Genomic DNA, 16,605 nt, shown 5'->3' with positions numbered 1-16,605 from the left:
AATAACAAGTTTTAATTGTTTCTGTATGCTTTTATAACTATTATAAATTAACAATATATTTATTATTATTCTGCTTTATAAGCAGTCGTCATTTATTTACAAAATAATAAGAAATATGACATTTGAACATGGCATTGAAAATACAAATTATATAATAATTTATAATTACATATTTTATTAAATTATGGCAGAAGAAAATATTATGAATATGAAATTGCTATACTGAAAATATTTAACAATCTTTTACAATTGTATAATTATCTGATAGAGGAAAAGCTTTAGTTTGTAATTGTGTTATTGAATCTATCGTGCATTTTTAACGATAGATTCAATAACACACAATTACAAACTAAAGCTTTTCTTCTATCAGATAATTATACAATTGTAAAAGATTGTTAAATATTTTCAGTATAGCAGTTTCATATTAATAATATTCTCTTCTGCCATAATTTAATAAAATATGTTGTAACGAAGTTCCCCGTTACGTATGCGAGATACCGAATAAAAAGTATAAAAGCTACCGAACAATGGATATTATTAATCCCTACGTTACCGACTCGTGAGATAAGCTCACGAGTAGATTATAGCTAACGTCAAGGATAGACCCCGTTGACAGGCAGAGGCTCGGATGAAAAGACCGGCGCTCCAGTAAACGATGTCCAGGTTACCCTGGGAAGTAAGGCAGGGCCATGCCAAACAACCCAGGCAACCTGAGATAAGTAGAAGCTGCTTCGGGGAGTCCTAAATAGAATGACCGTGTCTATAAGTCCCCACGAGGAGGGGAGATAGAACATCGAGTCTGGCTTTAACGCTAGTTACGCGCTTCAAGCAGACTGCGCGAATATCGTGCGCAGACTGCCATAACAGGCAGTCGGAAAGCGACCGTAGGACTGTGCTGATGTGTCCGTACGTGCTGGTGAGCGCGTGACGCGGCACTCGAAGACAGCCATGCGTCCGTTCGCGTACATGAGGCGTGTGCTATAGGCCAGCCTGCACGTACGTCACGACTGGATACCGGCCAATGTATAGTGGGTTGTGCAGGGACGTAGTTAGCCCGTTGGAATGTGTCCCGGTGCCCTCCGCAATTCCATAGGCTTGCGCTATGACTGGACGGGCCGCGAACATTGCCTCCGTGGTGGTCCGCTCCTGGCAAACTCTATGCTTGGTAATGATACCGTATGTTCCCGTACTCCTCACCACCACCTGTGTGTGGGTGGTGAGGGATAAATGTATGCCCCTCAGCAGATAGGTCTGCGAGGTTCGGACTTCTGCAAGGATCCCTCCCCTCTCTCCACGACCTAGCATACTGAGCGACCCTGGCTACCGCTACCGTCCAAATGCAAGGCCGCAGGGCCGTATAAGATGCATAGAAAATGATGTCGAAAGACTCAATTGATACGGTAGTGTTGTTGGCCACCCAACTGACCAACTGGCGCCCTGATACCGATAAATAAGGACGGGCGAAGGTAATGGGAAAACCCGTAGTGTGATTGGCCCATCATACTGACGGGAATAGCGTTACAATGTAAATATAAATTATTATATAATTTGTATTTTCAATGCCATGTTCAAATGTCTTATTTCTTATTATTTTGTAAATAAATAACGACTGCTTATAAAGAAGAATAATAATAAAAATATTGTTAATTTATAATAGTTATAAAAACATAAAAAAACAATTAAAACATGTTATTAACTCGCATTATTCATAGATTGATGGATTCCGACATGTAGAGACTAGTCGCGCTCAGTTACGCATGCGCCTCACCGGTTGACGCCGCTCGAACGACGGTTCTGGCCGTGCGCGTCGTGAAAAAATATTTTTGTTCACTATGAACACCTAGAGAGTATACGCGTTTTAATTTTTTTCTTTGTAGAGGACATTCCAAGGAACATTCCTGATATTTTTTTATAATTGTCAGAGCATGACAACACATTTGTTAATTCAAATGTTTATTTTAATTGTTAATAGTTTTAACCAATTATAAAATACTATTTTTTTAAATATTTTTCTAAAAAATATTATTCTTCCTGAGTCCTCTCGTTCCAGCCAGAGTCTTCTATCTTCATTCGTTTAGGATATATAAATTTTCAAAGATTACGTGTTTTTACCAAAAACAGCAAATATGCAAACTTTGACAGCTCGTATCTCCGGAACGAAAAAAGATTGTTGACTCTAACTAGCGCCAAAAGTCTTGTATTTTCTTATATATTATCATATATTTAAAAAAAATCGGTGTTGTACTCCGAAATCTGTCCGTTTTGACGTGGAATGGCCCATATTAAAAAAGCGATTTGAAGAAAATCTTTGTATGCTTTTTGAGTATCCTACTGTTGTATTACATTGAGCAGATTGCTACGTTATTGAAAATGTAAAATGATTTAAAAATCAGTTTTCACACAAGTAATGTCATAGTCTTGTCACAACAATTACGGCCTAAGCCGAAAGTCTGAAAGATCTCTTTCTGAATAAATAGGCCTTTTTTCATTTTATGAGACGACAAGACATAAAATTAGCAAATAATTTTTTGTTAAACCGTAGATTATTATTTATAGCTTTCGCACGCTTTTAGTTACAAGAAGATTCCAGATAAATTAGTAAATACTTATGCTTTCTTCTTCATTTGATTACAATGTCCTTAATGAATGGTTAATATTTCGTTTAGGATCATGTCATATTCTAGTCACTATAAACTAGAATCGGATCTAGCAATTGACTAGTTTTATAGGCAAGTTTATTCAGGCAAACATTATGCAAAAGTACTAGATGAAAACTATGAATAATCTGCGGCATAAAAAAAACATTCTTCATTTTTGGTCTTGTCCCTTCAAAGAATGGATGAAGGCTTAATTATTCTTGAAGGAATCTCTCAAGCTCATCACTTAGGTTAAAATATCCAGAGAAGACTATGGCCTTATTTAAGAATCTATTTTTGATTCATTTTGTTCTATCAATGATGCAGTAAACAACTCTATCGGATAAAACAGTAAGATTTTCAAAAACCGAAAAAAAAAAATTTCTTATAATCGTTTTTTTAATATAATACTTATTTTTTACTACCATATTATTTGAATTATTTCATACAGCGCATCAGCGAAAATATAAAACTGCTTCAAATTTAATCTGCAAATAATGCCGCATCGTTACCTAGAAATTTCAACTTAATATGTGCTTTTGAGGATGCTTTTAAAAATAGGCAGAAAATAAATTTCATTAGCACCAGGATAAGGAATGTAAGATGTCAGGGGAGGTTATATTTGTAATTGGTATAGTTGTACGTGTGCGTGTGACAATATGGAACGGTGAACTATAAACTTCTTTTGTTTTTCGAAAGGGAACTGTTAACGAAAGTGAGAATAAAGTATTTTTTACGTTGAATCAAAGCCCTGATTTATCGGTTTAAAATTTATTTATCTCAGCAATGATGCTTTTATGGATTGCATAGTATAGGACTTTTCTACTTAGTTTAGCCTTAAGAATATGTGCTTAAAATTAAAAACCTCATTGCTGTTATACTCTGTACACTAAGTGGCCAGTTTACTATGGCCTACTATATAAAACTAGATGTACAAATAATGAGAAAAAAAATCCTGGCTACGTTTCAAAATGGTATAGAAAGATTGTTCTTACAAATATTCTCAATAATTTAGTTTTTATATGTTTATCCATAGTTAGTTGGCAACCAGGTTTATACAGTAAGTTCTAACAAGTATCATTATCAAAAATAACTTTGTGCTTATCGGTAATAGTAGAAAACTATATGTACAGAATGAACCAAGGTTTGATAATACTCGCTTGCGAAAGCTTTTCTGTGACACGATAATTCAAATTAGATTTTATTGGCTTTTCAAAAATTATAAAGCTTACTTCAGAGCGAATTGATTGTAATATTTTTTCCCTGATTTACTTAAGGGGATGCATTGCGCGTCGAAAAAGTACTTCCAAATTGTATTCTACAATTATGAAAACTTGAATATTTACATAAAGATCAAATTGGCTCGTATTGATCTGCTTAATTAACGTAAAGGCTTATTTTTTGAATTAAAAAAAAATTTTTAATTCGGATATTAATAATAATATTTTTTTTCCCTTTAATAATTTCGAGAAAGGGAGCCTTTACGACGCTACGCCAAACTTCAACAAGTAATCTGAGACCAAGAAGAAGCAAATATTTCCATAAATGTAGAAGATGTTTTAGAAATACTATTGTCACGCAAAAAGGAAAATTTTGCAAATCTGCCATTGTTGCGCTACAATAGTATTTCCAAAAAATCTACATTTATTGGAGTATTCGCTTCTTCTTGGTCTCAAATTACTCGTTGAAGTTTGGCGCAGCGTTGTAAAGACTACCTTTTTCGAAATTATTGATGGGAAATAAAATATTATTATTAATATCCGATTTAAAAGAATTTTTTTTTTTATCCAAAAAATAAGCCTTTACGTTAATTGAGCAGATCAATGCGAGCCAATTTGGTCCTTATCAAAATATTCAAATTTTTAAAATTGTAGAAGACAATTTGGAAGTACTTTTCCGAAGCGCAATGCACCCTCTTAAGAGTGAGCAATGCCAACAACTGAAAGATAGCTCGGAAGCTGCTTACGAATTGGCTCTCTTTACCTCTTTTTATATGTATAATTTAGATAATTATAATAACTATCTTCTAGATTAGAGGTAATATAGTAAAGGCTATTACTTCGCAGGTCTCGGAAATCCAAATTTGTTCTAGTTAAGATTCATGAGCTAAACAACCAACTTCTTCAGATACACATAGAGCAACTCCTACTCCACAAATAAAAATTGATTCCTATACACGCAGGAAATATTAAAGGAACTTTTACCAAGTCTCCATACAGCTTTAGTGTCATATCTCTATACACACACACACATTCCAAGGAAAATTAATTTAATTTTAGTATCATTTAAAATGTTCTAGAATAATTATAATCATAGGTTCTTTAAAACACACACACAGAAAGTCAATCAATTTTTAATAACCTTAAGGATTAAATAATGTTTATATTACTATTTCTACTGAAACGAACAGGAAAAATGAAAACAATTAGCACTTAAAAAAGTGAAAAGCACTTTTTACGATATAAATCAGTAATATGTTATCTAAAGAAATTAGATTTAGAGTTAAAATAAAAATACATTATAATTTATATTAGTAAATACATGGCAGTCATAGTAAAATTGTTTGCGCTTATATTCTAAATACTCCAGTTTTTTGTTTTAAAAAAAATACCACTTAAATACTGGTAACAAATGTAATATATTTTTGCATTAGCCCGTAGATGATCTCGCTGCTAACTAGCCATTGATCGAGAGATCACCAACAAGAACATCTCTGTCGCTACATTCCAATCAGATTTCAGCCTATAAGCATTTCCCGATTTATATTCGATTGACTATTTTTGTTCAACGGCATCGATAAATATATATTAGGGCGCTATTATTTTGAACTTACAAGGTCGTTTAAAATCTATCTGAAGTTCGCTTAAATTATCCTAAATAGTAATCCCTATTATTTCTTTCATATTCTGTAGTATTATGTAAGTAGCTCTTTCTATACAGGGTTTCCGGTTAACTGTGGCCAACCCAGAAAATTCCGATACGAGCGAAATTTTAAGTTAAAAAAATTCTAACAACGTTTTTGCTATCACCCAGAATTAAAAAGTTATTAACAATTAAAGATCCTCGCGCGATCACAGTTGGCTTTTTATTAGGTGGAAGATTCAATTGGTTGCATTACTAACCTATAAGCGCTAAGATTTTGTTAAAAGCAATACTAATACAAACACGGCAGTGAGCACAACCACACATTCCTGAGCCTTAGATCATTGTCGAGAAAAAGAGCAGCTGAGACTGGAGTATGGGAGCTATAAAAATAATGGAAACAAATAAACTCGACACATTTGTAAGCTATGATTGAAACTTTTGAAATTTTCATTTAACAAGTTAATAAATTTTATTTTTTAGTTGTACGTATTTTTACGATGAAAATGACTCTAAGCTCAACATAATTACATGAATTTTAAAGTGTAATTTAGGGTTTTAAATAATTAATAATATCGCTAAAAATAGTCGTAATTATGTAGTGTTTGGACTCATTTTCACCATAAAAATATGAACAACTTAGAATTAGGAATTAGAAATTTGATAAAACAATATTGCAAAAGTTTCAATTTCTCTTAATAGTTCAATGTAACGTGTTTGCATTTGTCTAGTTTTTAAAGCGACGCCTATTCTTGAATGTGAATAACTCTGGGTGCTCGATGATTCTCATCGCTTTAAAAACTAGACAAACGTAAACATTTAAATTACAATATTAAGAGAAATTGAAACTATTGTAACGGTATTTTACTAAATTTCTAATTACTATTTCTCATTTGTTCATATTTTTATGGTGAAAATGAATCTAAATGCGACAAAATTAAGACTATTTTTAGAGATCTTGTTAATTAATTAAAACTGTTAATTATACTCTAAAGTTCACGTAATTATGTTGTGTTTGGACTTATTTTCATCGTAAAAATATAGAAAATTCAAAAATAAAAATAGTTAACTTGTTAAATGAGAATTGCAAAAGCTACAATTTTAGCTTCTAAATGTGTCAAAATTGTTAATGTTTTGTTTGTTTTTACAGCGCTTACGCTAGAGACTCAGCCGTTCGGTTTTCGGAAATTGTCATAGGCTCAGGTGGGTGTGCCAACTGCCCATGTTTTTGTGTTAGTATTGCATTTTACAGAATCTTAGCGCTTATGGGCTAGTAACGTGGCCAATAGAATCTTTCGCCTAATCAAAGTCAATTTTGTGATCGAGAATACTTAATTGTTAATATCTATTTTACTATGGGTGCTAGCAAAAAAGTTATTGGAAATTTGTTACTTTGAATTTCGCCCCTATCCGAATTTCCCGGGTTGGCCATAGTTATAACCGGACACCCTGTATATAAAGGCTGTGCCTATTATATTGGCCGTAGTAGTACTGCTCTCAGATTTTTAAATCACCTATTGCTGGTTCTAATTATACTAAAAAATGTCATTTTAAGGCATATCTAGTGTTTTATTTATCGATACCTGAAAAAGTGGTTAAATATAAGTAACTTTAGTGAAATATTTTTTATCGTGTCAATGTACAAGATTCAGATTTTGAAAAAATGCATATAAAATTATTGCACTTCAATTTTTTTCTAGAAATAAAGATGTTAAAAACTCTTTGACTCTATATTACATACATCATAGAAGATATACAATTTTGAACAATTTTTTCTAACCTTTTTCTTTATACTTTACATGAATCCATAACAATTTTGTTGGATTTCATAGTAAGAAAAATATACGGACAATTTTCCAAACAATTTTTTGATCTAGCGTATTCTCTGTTCCTAATAATATGAATATGACTAAAGTTTGCGTAGCTATTTAGCTCCTGTAGTAGAAGATATTGGAATTGAATAACCAAATCTGACAACATTGATCTAAACTGTCAGTAGCAGAAGCAAATTAGAAGTTTTTGTTTATGCTGTTGATATATGTATTTGTCAGGTTAGTAATATGGTTACGCATCTATAAAAATATTTATGAAATACCACTATTTCAAAAATATTGCTATTTTGTCATTTTTATTCAATAAAGAATTATTTTGCACATTTAAGAATAATTAATTATTTGAAGAAGCAAAAATTTCATAAGGTAGAAGACAATATATTTAATGCATGAGTGTAACTTAAACATGAATTTTATATGCAGGTTAATTCATCTTAAAGTCTAATACTGGCAAACGTTATTTTCAAAAAAAATATCATTGGACTAAAATAAGGATCAATGCACGCTTCCAGATTTTCTTCATCTTTATTCTCCATAAACTCTTTTCACACCGCGAACACAGTGTACACTATTATATTGAACGATAGACTTGCTAGTTTCGAATACAAACTGATCCTATTTGATTGGCACGCCACGTTACACCTGCCTAGGTTATCGCTGTGTTGCCAATTCAGCTCACCTATCCAATTTTTATTATTTATATTCATAGACTGGCGCCACATATTCGGCCGACCTGATTGAACATCTGTCCCCAAATATTCATCCTTACTCATTGAATCTGAGTCATCGGTTGATCAATGGCCATATCTTCATATGATCCAATACAATTGATGTCTGACTTGAGCCCTCATGTTAACTAACTTTTAGGACAGGATAATAATTATAACGCAGAACTTTGCTGACTCGGTGGGTCGGCGACAGTTTACCTAACGGGTTAGGAATTTTTATGTTGTACAGTTGGCAACAGTGCGATATGATATAGTGTGGTTGAAACTATACTAAAAAGTTTTGATGGTATGCGTGTAAATATGTGTGTAATACAGGTGGCAAAATAAAATCGGGTACCCGGCCCTAAGTCCTATAAAATTTTTAAAAAGGAATATATTTTTTGCCTCTTCTATAAATATGAATAATGCGGGACGCAATTCGCGCAAGCATACAATAAAATTGAAAGATCTCCATGGGAAAGAGGCAATTTATGTGTGCTGTTAATGATTTGAATAATATTTCTGTTTACCAAGTGTCAAAATGTATTGTGAAAAGGGTTATGTCAAATGTCAAATTATAAATCAGATAAGTATTTCATTTTAAATATTAGGGTAACACTTATTTAATCTAAAGAAGTTGATTCTTTGCTCTATGTGTGTTACAGATTGTTTTTATAAAACGTGATATGCAGAGGAATGCAAAAGTGTTAATCTCTACCAAGATAGAGTAACCGATGGAAGGCTTTTGGAGTGGTCCATTTATATAAAATTAATAAATGAATCATTTGTGAGGTAATCATGTGTAAATTTCACCAATTCATTGGAAGGAAGATTGGTTTTTCTCATCAAATTTTCTACAATCCATTCATGTAGGATAAGGTTTATTGTTTTGTTATCACACAGTAATTTTAACAAGTCAATGTAAACGTTATGCCATGCCATGCTATGTGTTATTTTCTCTTTGCATATTTAAAATTTATTTAATTTAAAGAAGTTGATTCATTGCTCTATATGTGTTACAGATTTGCTTTTATGAAACTGGATTTGCAAAGGAATACAAAACATCTCGAGCTGTACTATGTCAGATTAATCAATGGATAGCTTTTGGAATGGTGCTCTTACACAAATTAACAACCGAATCATTTATGAGGAAATTGTACGCAAAACTCACCATTTCGTTGGAAGGAAGACTGGTTTCTCTCATCAAAAACTCTACAATCTATCCATATCAGATGAGGTCTCTTGCCTTATTAAACAGCAATGTTATTTTCTCTTTGTGCATGTTTAATATTTATTTAACTTAAAGAATTTGATTGTTTGCCCTACGGGTGTTGCAGATTTCATTTATGAAACCTGTTATGCAAAAGGAATACAAGATACATGCAATTCACGCAATGGTGGTTTTTATCAAGAGCTATATTTATAGATGCATGATTTAAAAATTGTAATCTTAATATAACTTCATCTGTGAATATGAAATTTGCAATTTGATACGATTGGTTCTTTAGTATAATTAGTGTAAAATTATCGCTAAGGCTTGAATATATTTAACCGACATTTATGTTTCTAGAATATTAATAACGCAATGTTGAATTTTTTTTACAGGATATAACTTATAAATATCTTTTATATTCTATCTTTCTTTGTACTTTGATTTAATTCTAAATAAAAAAGGTAATTGAAAAACATTCATAGTGATCATGTACTATATACTTTCCTTTTCTTTATAAATTCTTTATTAGTTTATATAAATTGTGATTAAAAATATACAGTTATATTTTGATAAAGCGCGGATAACTCTTCCATATAATATTCAATACAATAAGTTTTTCGAAAATTGAAACCTGATATTTCAAATTTTATAAATTAAACATTCATGAATTATCTATTGATTATTTAACTAAAGTAGAGGATTCTTACAAGAATGATAACATAGTTTTCGTTCTGTTTCATCCAAAAAAACAAATATTTCTCTCTCTCTGCTTTAGAAAAAGAATGGTAAAATTTTTTAAATTTACGAATAATTTTCAATTCAAAAAGAGTCCCATAAGATTTTCTTCGCATTGTTTCACTGTTTTAATAAAGACATGGGATTCTTTTTGAATTAAAAATTATACATAAATTTAAAAAATTTTACAATTATTTTTCTAAAGCAGAGAGAAAGAAAGAAAAATATCTGTTTTTTTGGATGAAAAAGAACGAAAACTATGTTATCATTCTTGCAAGAATCCTCTATTTTAGTTAAATAACCAATAGATAATTCACGAATGTTTAATTTATAAAATTTGAAATATCAGGTTTCAATTTTTGAAAAACTTATTGTATTGAATATTATATGGAAGAGTTATCCGCGCTTTATCAAAATATAGCTGTATATTTTTAATCACAATTTATATAAACTAATAAAGGATTTATAAAGAAATGGAAGGTATATAGTACATATTCACTATAAATATTTTTCAATTACCTTCTTTATTTAGAATTAAATCAAAGTACAAAGAAAGATAGATTATAAAAGATATTTATAAGTTATATCCTGTAAAAAAAAACTCAACATTGCGTTATTAATATTCTAGAAACATAAATGTCGGTTAAATATATTCAAGCCTTAGCGATAATTTTACACTAATTATACTAAAGAACCAATCGTATCAAATTGCAAATTTCATATACACAGATGAAGTTATATTAAGATTACAATTTTTAAATCATGCATCTATAAATATAGCTCTTGATAAAAACCACCATTGCGTGAATTGCATGTATCTTGTATTACTTTTGCATAACAGGTTTCATAAATGAAATCTGCAACACCCGTAGGGCAAACAATCAAATTCTTTAAGTTAAATAAATATTAAACATGCACAAAGAGAAAATAACATTGCTGTTTAATAAGGCAAGAGACCTCATCTGATATGGATAGATTGTAGAGTTTTTGATGAGAGAAACCAGTCTTCCTTCCAACGAAATGGTGAGTTTTGCGTACAATTTCCTCACAAATGATTCGGTTGTTAATTTGTGTAAGAGCACCACTCCAAAAGCTATCCATTGATTAATCTGACATGGTACAGCTCGAGATGTTTTGTATTCCTTTGCAAATCCAGTTTTATAAAAGCAAATCTGTAACACACATAGAGCAAAGAATCAACTTCTTTAGATTAAATAAGTGTTACCCTAATATTTAAAATGAAATACTTATCTGATTTATAATTTGACATTTGACATAACCCTTTTCACAATACATTTTGACACTTGGTAAACAGAAATATTATTCAACTCATTAACAGCACACATAAATTGCCTCTTTCCCATGGAGATCTTTCAATTTTATTGTATGCTTGCGCGAATTGCGTCCCGCATTATTCATATTTATAGAAGAGGCAAAAAATATATTCCTTTTTAAAAATTTTATAGGACATAGGGCCGGGTACCCGATTTTATTTTGCCACCTGTATTACACACATATTTACACGCATACCATCAAAACTTTTTAGTATAGTTTCAACCACACTATATCATATCGCACTGTTGCCAACTGCACAACATAAAAATTCCTAACCCGTTAGGTAAACTATCGCCTACCCGACTGTGTAGGGTCCTAGAAACTTCGTAGCTAACTTCATACCTGGGCCTAACTGAATCTTCTGATTAGCGACCAAATCATTTTGCAGTATTCTGTGGGTTTTTTTTTAATTTCTATTAAAATTCTTTCTATTTTCCTATTAAAAATTCTAGCTATACTTTTTTTAGTGTTTTGCCGCAGTTCTTCTTATCTCTCTCTAAACATTGCCGCCTACTCTTGTTCGTTAAATTCTCGAATTTGTGGATCATCTCTCGATCGCATTCGTGTCCCAAAAAAGAGCTCGAGGAGAGTTTTTTTAATACAACGATTCCTCTTAGCTTTAAAGAATTTTTGAATAGTATCCACATAACGGTGCCATTCTTTTGGATTGGGCAAAAATAATTTCGTCAACAAAGATATTGCAACCATGTCAATCTCCTCCACTTGACCGTTGCTTCGCGGTACACCTGTCACAATTAGTGACTGCTCTGTTTTTTCGGCTTTGCAATAATTACGGAACTCTCCGGGTGTGAAGACGGTCCCTCTATCCGATATTATGCGCCTAGGATTCCTACACGTGACAGCCTGTTTTCTCAAATTTTGCACTACAACGTGAGTACCTGTCGGCTTCGTAAAATACAGATATGTGAATATTAGTAAAAGCATCTATTACTACCAACAGATGCCTGTATCTTTTAACTGTTGAATGTAGAGGACGTGAATGGTGTACATGATATATGTCAGTAGTGTAGCTATGCGATACTGGAACAATGGCCAGGGGGGTGCGTGGCGCGGGGTCTCCGTCGCGAGAGGCGGGAGGTGCCCCACTCCTTTGACGTTATGCTCTCACTTAGTATATGAGTTCCTCCACTCCGCTGACGTCACAATACATTTTTTTAATTGCTTCACGAAGGCATTACAATTTTGATATAAGTTTAGGGACTGCATTGACCCCACCACTTATGAGTTCCTTCACTATGAAGACGTCGCAGCATATTTTTTAATTGCTTTACGAACGTGCTGTATTTTTTTAATAAGTTTATGGATTGTATTCGTCCCACCAACACTATGATTAGATATAGATGTTCTTTATTGAAATATATTAGTGCGCTTCGATGTATTCGGACGTGACGAGTCCCCCCCCCCACCTACATTCACTTTTAAAATTTTTTTTACAAATTTCTTTTGTGGAAAGCGTTCCAGGAGAAAGAGAAAGAGAAAGAATAGCGGCATTCGATATGATAATCGGCTGAGCACAGCATTTCGTGCTCGCCGCGATCAAATTCATTGTCATCGTTGTCGTCGTCATCAAGAACTCATCTATCCCCGCTAAGACCCCTCTACTCGGTTTCTTTACTGATGCGTAGCTTTATCCCACTCTAAGGAAATACCACCATCTTCTTTAGTATTATGAATACTACTATTAGGATGAACTCCTTCCCCCTATGTAAGGATAATGGAGAGAAAGAAACATAATGCACCTACAAATGATAATATAATCTTGAAATATCCTTTATTCGAACCAACAGTTTTCTCATTGGAACAATCAATTTCGAAAAAGTATCATTAACAATACAAAATCATCGTCATTTGCTTTTCACTTAGGATCGCGATAAAATTTCGTATAGTTTTTATCAAAAATCTTACAGTAAAACATCTGGGATTCTCAATAATTCTAACGTTCTCTCTCGTGTACTGTAGCAATGAGGGTCGATACTATCATAGGGATTACAACACCTTATCGCTGGTAGGAGAGCTTACAATCCTTGAAATCCTTCATCTTTCCCCAGACAGCAACAGCATCTATGATTAATGATAAAATTATTTATTATCAGTCTTAACTTTTATTTTTATGCAGTACTTAATGTTAGAAGTGTTTAAACTTTTATTAACTCTTACCGATTGGTGGTGGCTGTTAAATACAGTCACGATCCCTATGCTCACATCAGCTGCATATTGCGCAACCGTAACAATAGCAGCCGACGTGACAGCCCACCAGGTTGCTACGGTGCAGCAGCAGCAGCGGGCTTTAGCGGTGAATGTGATCATCGTAGTGGCTGCTGCTGAGGAAGTATCCATCGACTTGATGCACCTATCTGCACTGCCTCCTGTTGTTCAGTAGCCTACAGTACGATTCTATATGGTCTAACAATTGCCACTGCTAATCCTGATTGTTGATAGTCCAATAAACTCATTTGTTTTTTAGGCAAACTGATTTTGGTTATGTAACTCTTTTTGTATGCTCTTGAAATCACTACTGAAGTGAAGATTGCTCTTCTCTCAGTATTCAAGGAATGTAAAAACCTTACATTAGAATTATGAAATATTCTTTACCTAGTAAGATAATATAAGCTGATGATATAGAGAGAGAGAAAGGGGCTGCAACTTTTTTTACTGTAAAATAATAACTACTTCAAGGTTCTGATGATACATCACCCAACAATTAGAAATTTAATATACGATCAACAAAATTTCAAAGTGTAACATAAAATTGAGATCTGTGTATGCTTTAAATATTAAATTTCAATTGACTGGTTTCGATTTCGTACGTGTATATTTTGAATTCTTTAAAGCTAAAAATAAGATGTAATTAGCAAAAAAACAATTAATTTTTTAAATTTCAGCGAAAATTGATATCAGCACACATCTTTAAGATATCCTTACCATCATTATTTTTTACCCCCTCCACTACTATTTTTTATTATAAATTCAAGCAATACTGCATAAGCGTTATTCTTGAAAATCTTCCAACAGTGGTAACTAGTGTCACTTGTATTCAAGCTTCAGTCAACAGTATTAACTAGTATCAGTTAAAATATATACTAGATTCATTCTTTACACAAGTTTCATACATATTTTTTTGTCTTCTAAAGGTAAGATACGTCATTTAAATCTTTGTTATTTAATAATAATAATAATAAGGATTTTCTTTATAGTATAGAAAAAAGAATGTCCTTTTTAAGTGGTGTGAATTCAATAGCTTCCGTCCCTGAGATGGATTTTATTAAATTAAACACTCTTGAAGAAAATCAAGAGTACGAAATACTTCAAATTCTGAAAGTTAACACGAAATTTGGGATGAGATTAATAGCTAAACTATTTACTGATAAATGGTTCTATTTACCAGTGCGGATGGCTGCTTTATTGGAATCGAAGGCACAGGACCAATTTGCAGAGTTGCAGAAAGCAGCAAATGAAAATATATTAATAATGAGATATTTGGGAGGAAAATACAATAATCTGGAATTTAAATTGAAAGAATAATGTTTTTGTGTAATAACAGTAATAATGTGTAAATTAATAAATACTTTTATATATGTTTTAAAAAACAATGTTTTATTTTTCTAAACCTTAAATTTCAAATTTACATTTCTCACAATATTGGTAAGTGGATTATAGTCTACAAATTTTATCATGTGTAATTAAACAATACGCTGTAGTATTACTCCGAATGTTTTTCCAACACTATCTCAATTTTAACATCAACCGTTCCAGTTTTAATAGATTCATTTTGATGTGAACAATCAATTACAAAAAGTGGACCATATTTTAAAAAGTTTAGATAATCGAGCATTGGTTTCGACAGTTTTTATCCAGCATAATATGAATTGAAGAACTTTACATACATGTCATATAGTACGGAATAGCGAGATTTTGTGAAATCTGTATCGAGACGATCGTACGGATAAAATTCAGAATTCTAATAGACTTTAACATCACGTACATCACAATCGCTAAATTTAAGTACATCCGAGTATTGATCGTTCTTTTTATTTCTTCTAAACGCCAGTATCACATATCTAGGCTTCTCCAATTGTGTAGCTGCTTTCACAGCCCACGTATGTCGCTGTGTTTCAGGGAGAAGCGGATATTCGTAGAGCTCCCAGGAACGAAAAGCCATCGTGAGGTTTTTATTCTGCTCGATAATACGTAGAAATTGTAGTTTGGTAAATTCATTCAAAGTCACATGAGGTATTCTCCATTGCACTCGGTACAGTTCGATTCTTGAATCGGTAAACTTATTCGATGAAAATATTGAATTGATATCATTACGTGCTCGTTTCAGAATAAGCTCATGGCGAGTATTGATGATGACACGTTTGTAATCTTCGCAGAATCCTAACAGCATATGCAGGGTAACGCAAAAGCTGAAATTGTTAGTGACATTTTCACGGTCTTGAGTCTCGATAAACCAACCAGAATGACGTAGACTCATACTCTCTTCAGTGCTTAAGGATATGAGATTCTTAATACTGGTAGTAATGCCGACGTTTTTACAACGATCGATTTCAATACCATTCAATTCATACCGAATTTCATCGAATAAAAATGTTATAGAATTAGCGTCGAATATAACTTTATCCAACAAAGGTGTATCAGCAGTACGAGTACCTTCAATCAGTTTCCCGTCTATATAGAGGTAACATCCGCTCGGTAAAAGAATCAAATCTTGTTGTTGTATAGGTATACGAATTTCATCACTATTTCCCAATGATGAATTCGCATATGGATTACAGGCGTGTATTTCCAATTTACTTATGCGATTGTCGTATACAGGCTGTGCGGTAACGTTCAACGGATCCATGATTTTTTTTCTTCACAGTCAAACACAATGAGTGTAGAAAATCTATATTTTTTCTCGTTAACACTTTCTTATTACCAGTTCCAATTTTATTATTTTCAATATTACTCTGTAATAATGATGATGGTGTATTCAATTCAACTGCAGCTGATTGACTGATTGGTTCATCGACTAATGATTGTTTATAATCATTAATATTCTTGTAAATCAACATTTTCTAATGTGTAACCGTATGGTGATCTCTTCACTTCCAAAATTTACAAGACGATTGTCTTGATCAAGATTGCGTGATGTAAAACGATCGATTACCCTTGCAATGACTGGCAAGTAAATGACGTTCTTCGGTGTTTCAGAGATTTTTTAGCCTGGTGGAACGCTTGGGAAAAAATTCGTGGGTGACATGTCGTGGTCTACCGTTCGTATA

General features: G+C 32.5%; 1 protein-coding gene and 1 pseudogene across 3 annotated transcripts in view; one reads left to right on the top strand and one right to left on the bottom strand.

Moving 5' to 3' along the window:
* Nucleotides 1-16,605, top strand: part of LOC136782968 (general transcription and DNA repair factor IIH helicase/translocase subunit XPB-like) — a 588,849-nt pseudogene that overhangs the window by 432,189 nt on the left and 140,055 nt on the right.
* Nucleotides 1-16,605, bottom strand: part of Kua (Plasmanylethanolamine desaturase Kua) — a 157,254-nt gene that overhangs the window by 3,078 nt on the left and 137,571 nt on the right. The window lies entirely within an intron of this gene.

The sequence above is a fragment of the Prorops nasuta genome, unplaced genomic scaffold (genome assembly GCF_024137725.1).
Source record: "Prorops nasuta isolate Cenicafe-Biocafe unplaced genomic scaffold, Cenicafe_Pnas_1.2 PNAS00031, whole genome shotgun sequence".
NCBI lineage: Eukaryota > Metazoa > Arthropoda > Insecta > Hymenoptera > Bethylidae > Prorops > Prorops nasuta.
This window is presented reverse-complemented; position numbering and strand designations above follow the sequence as displayed.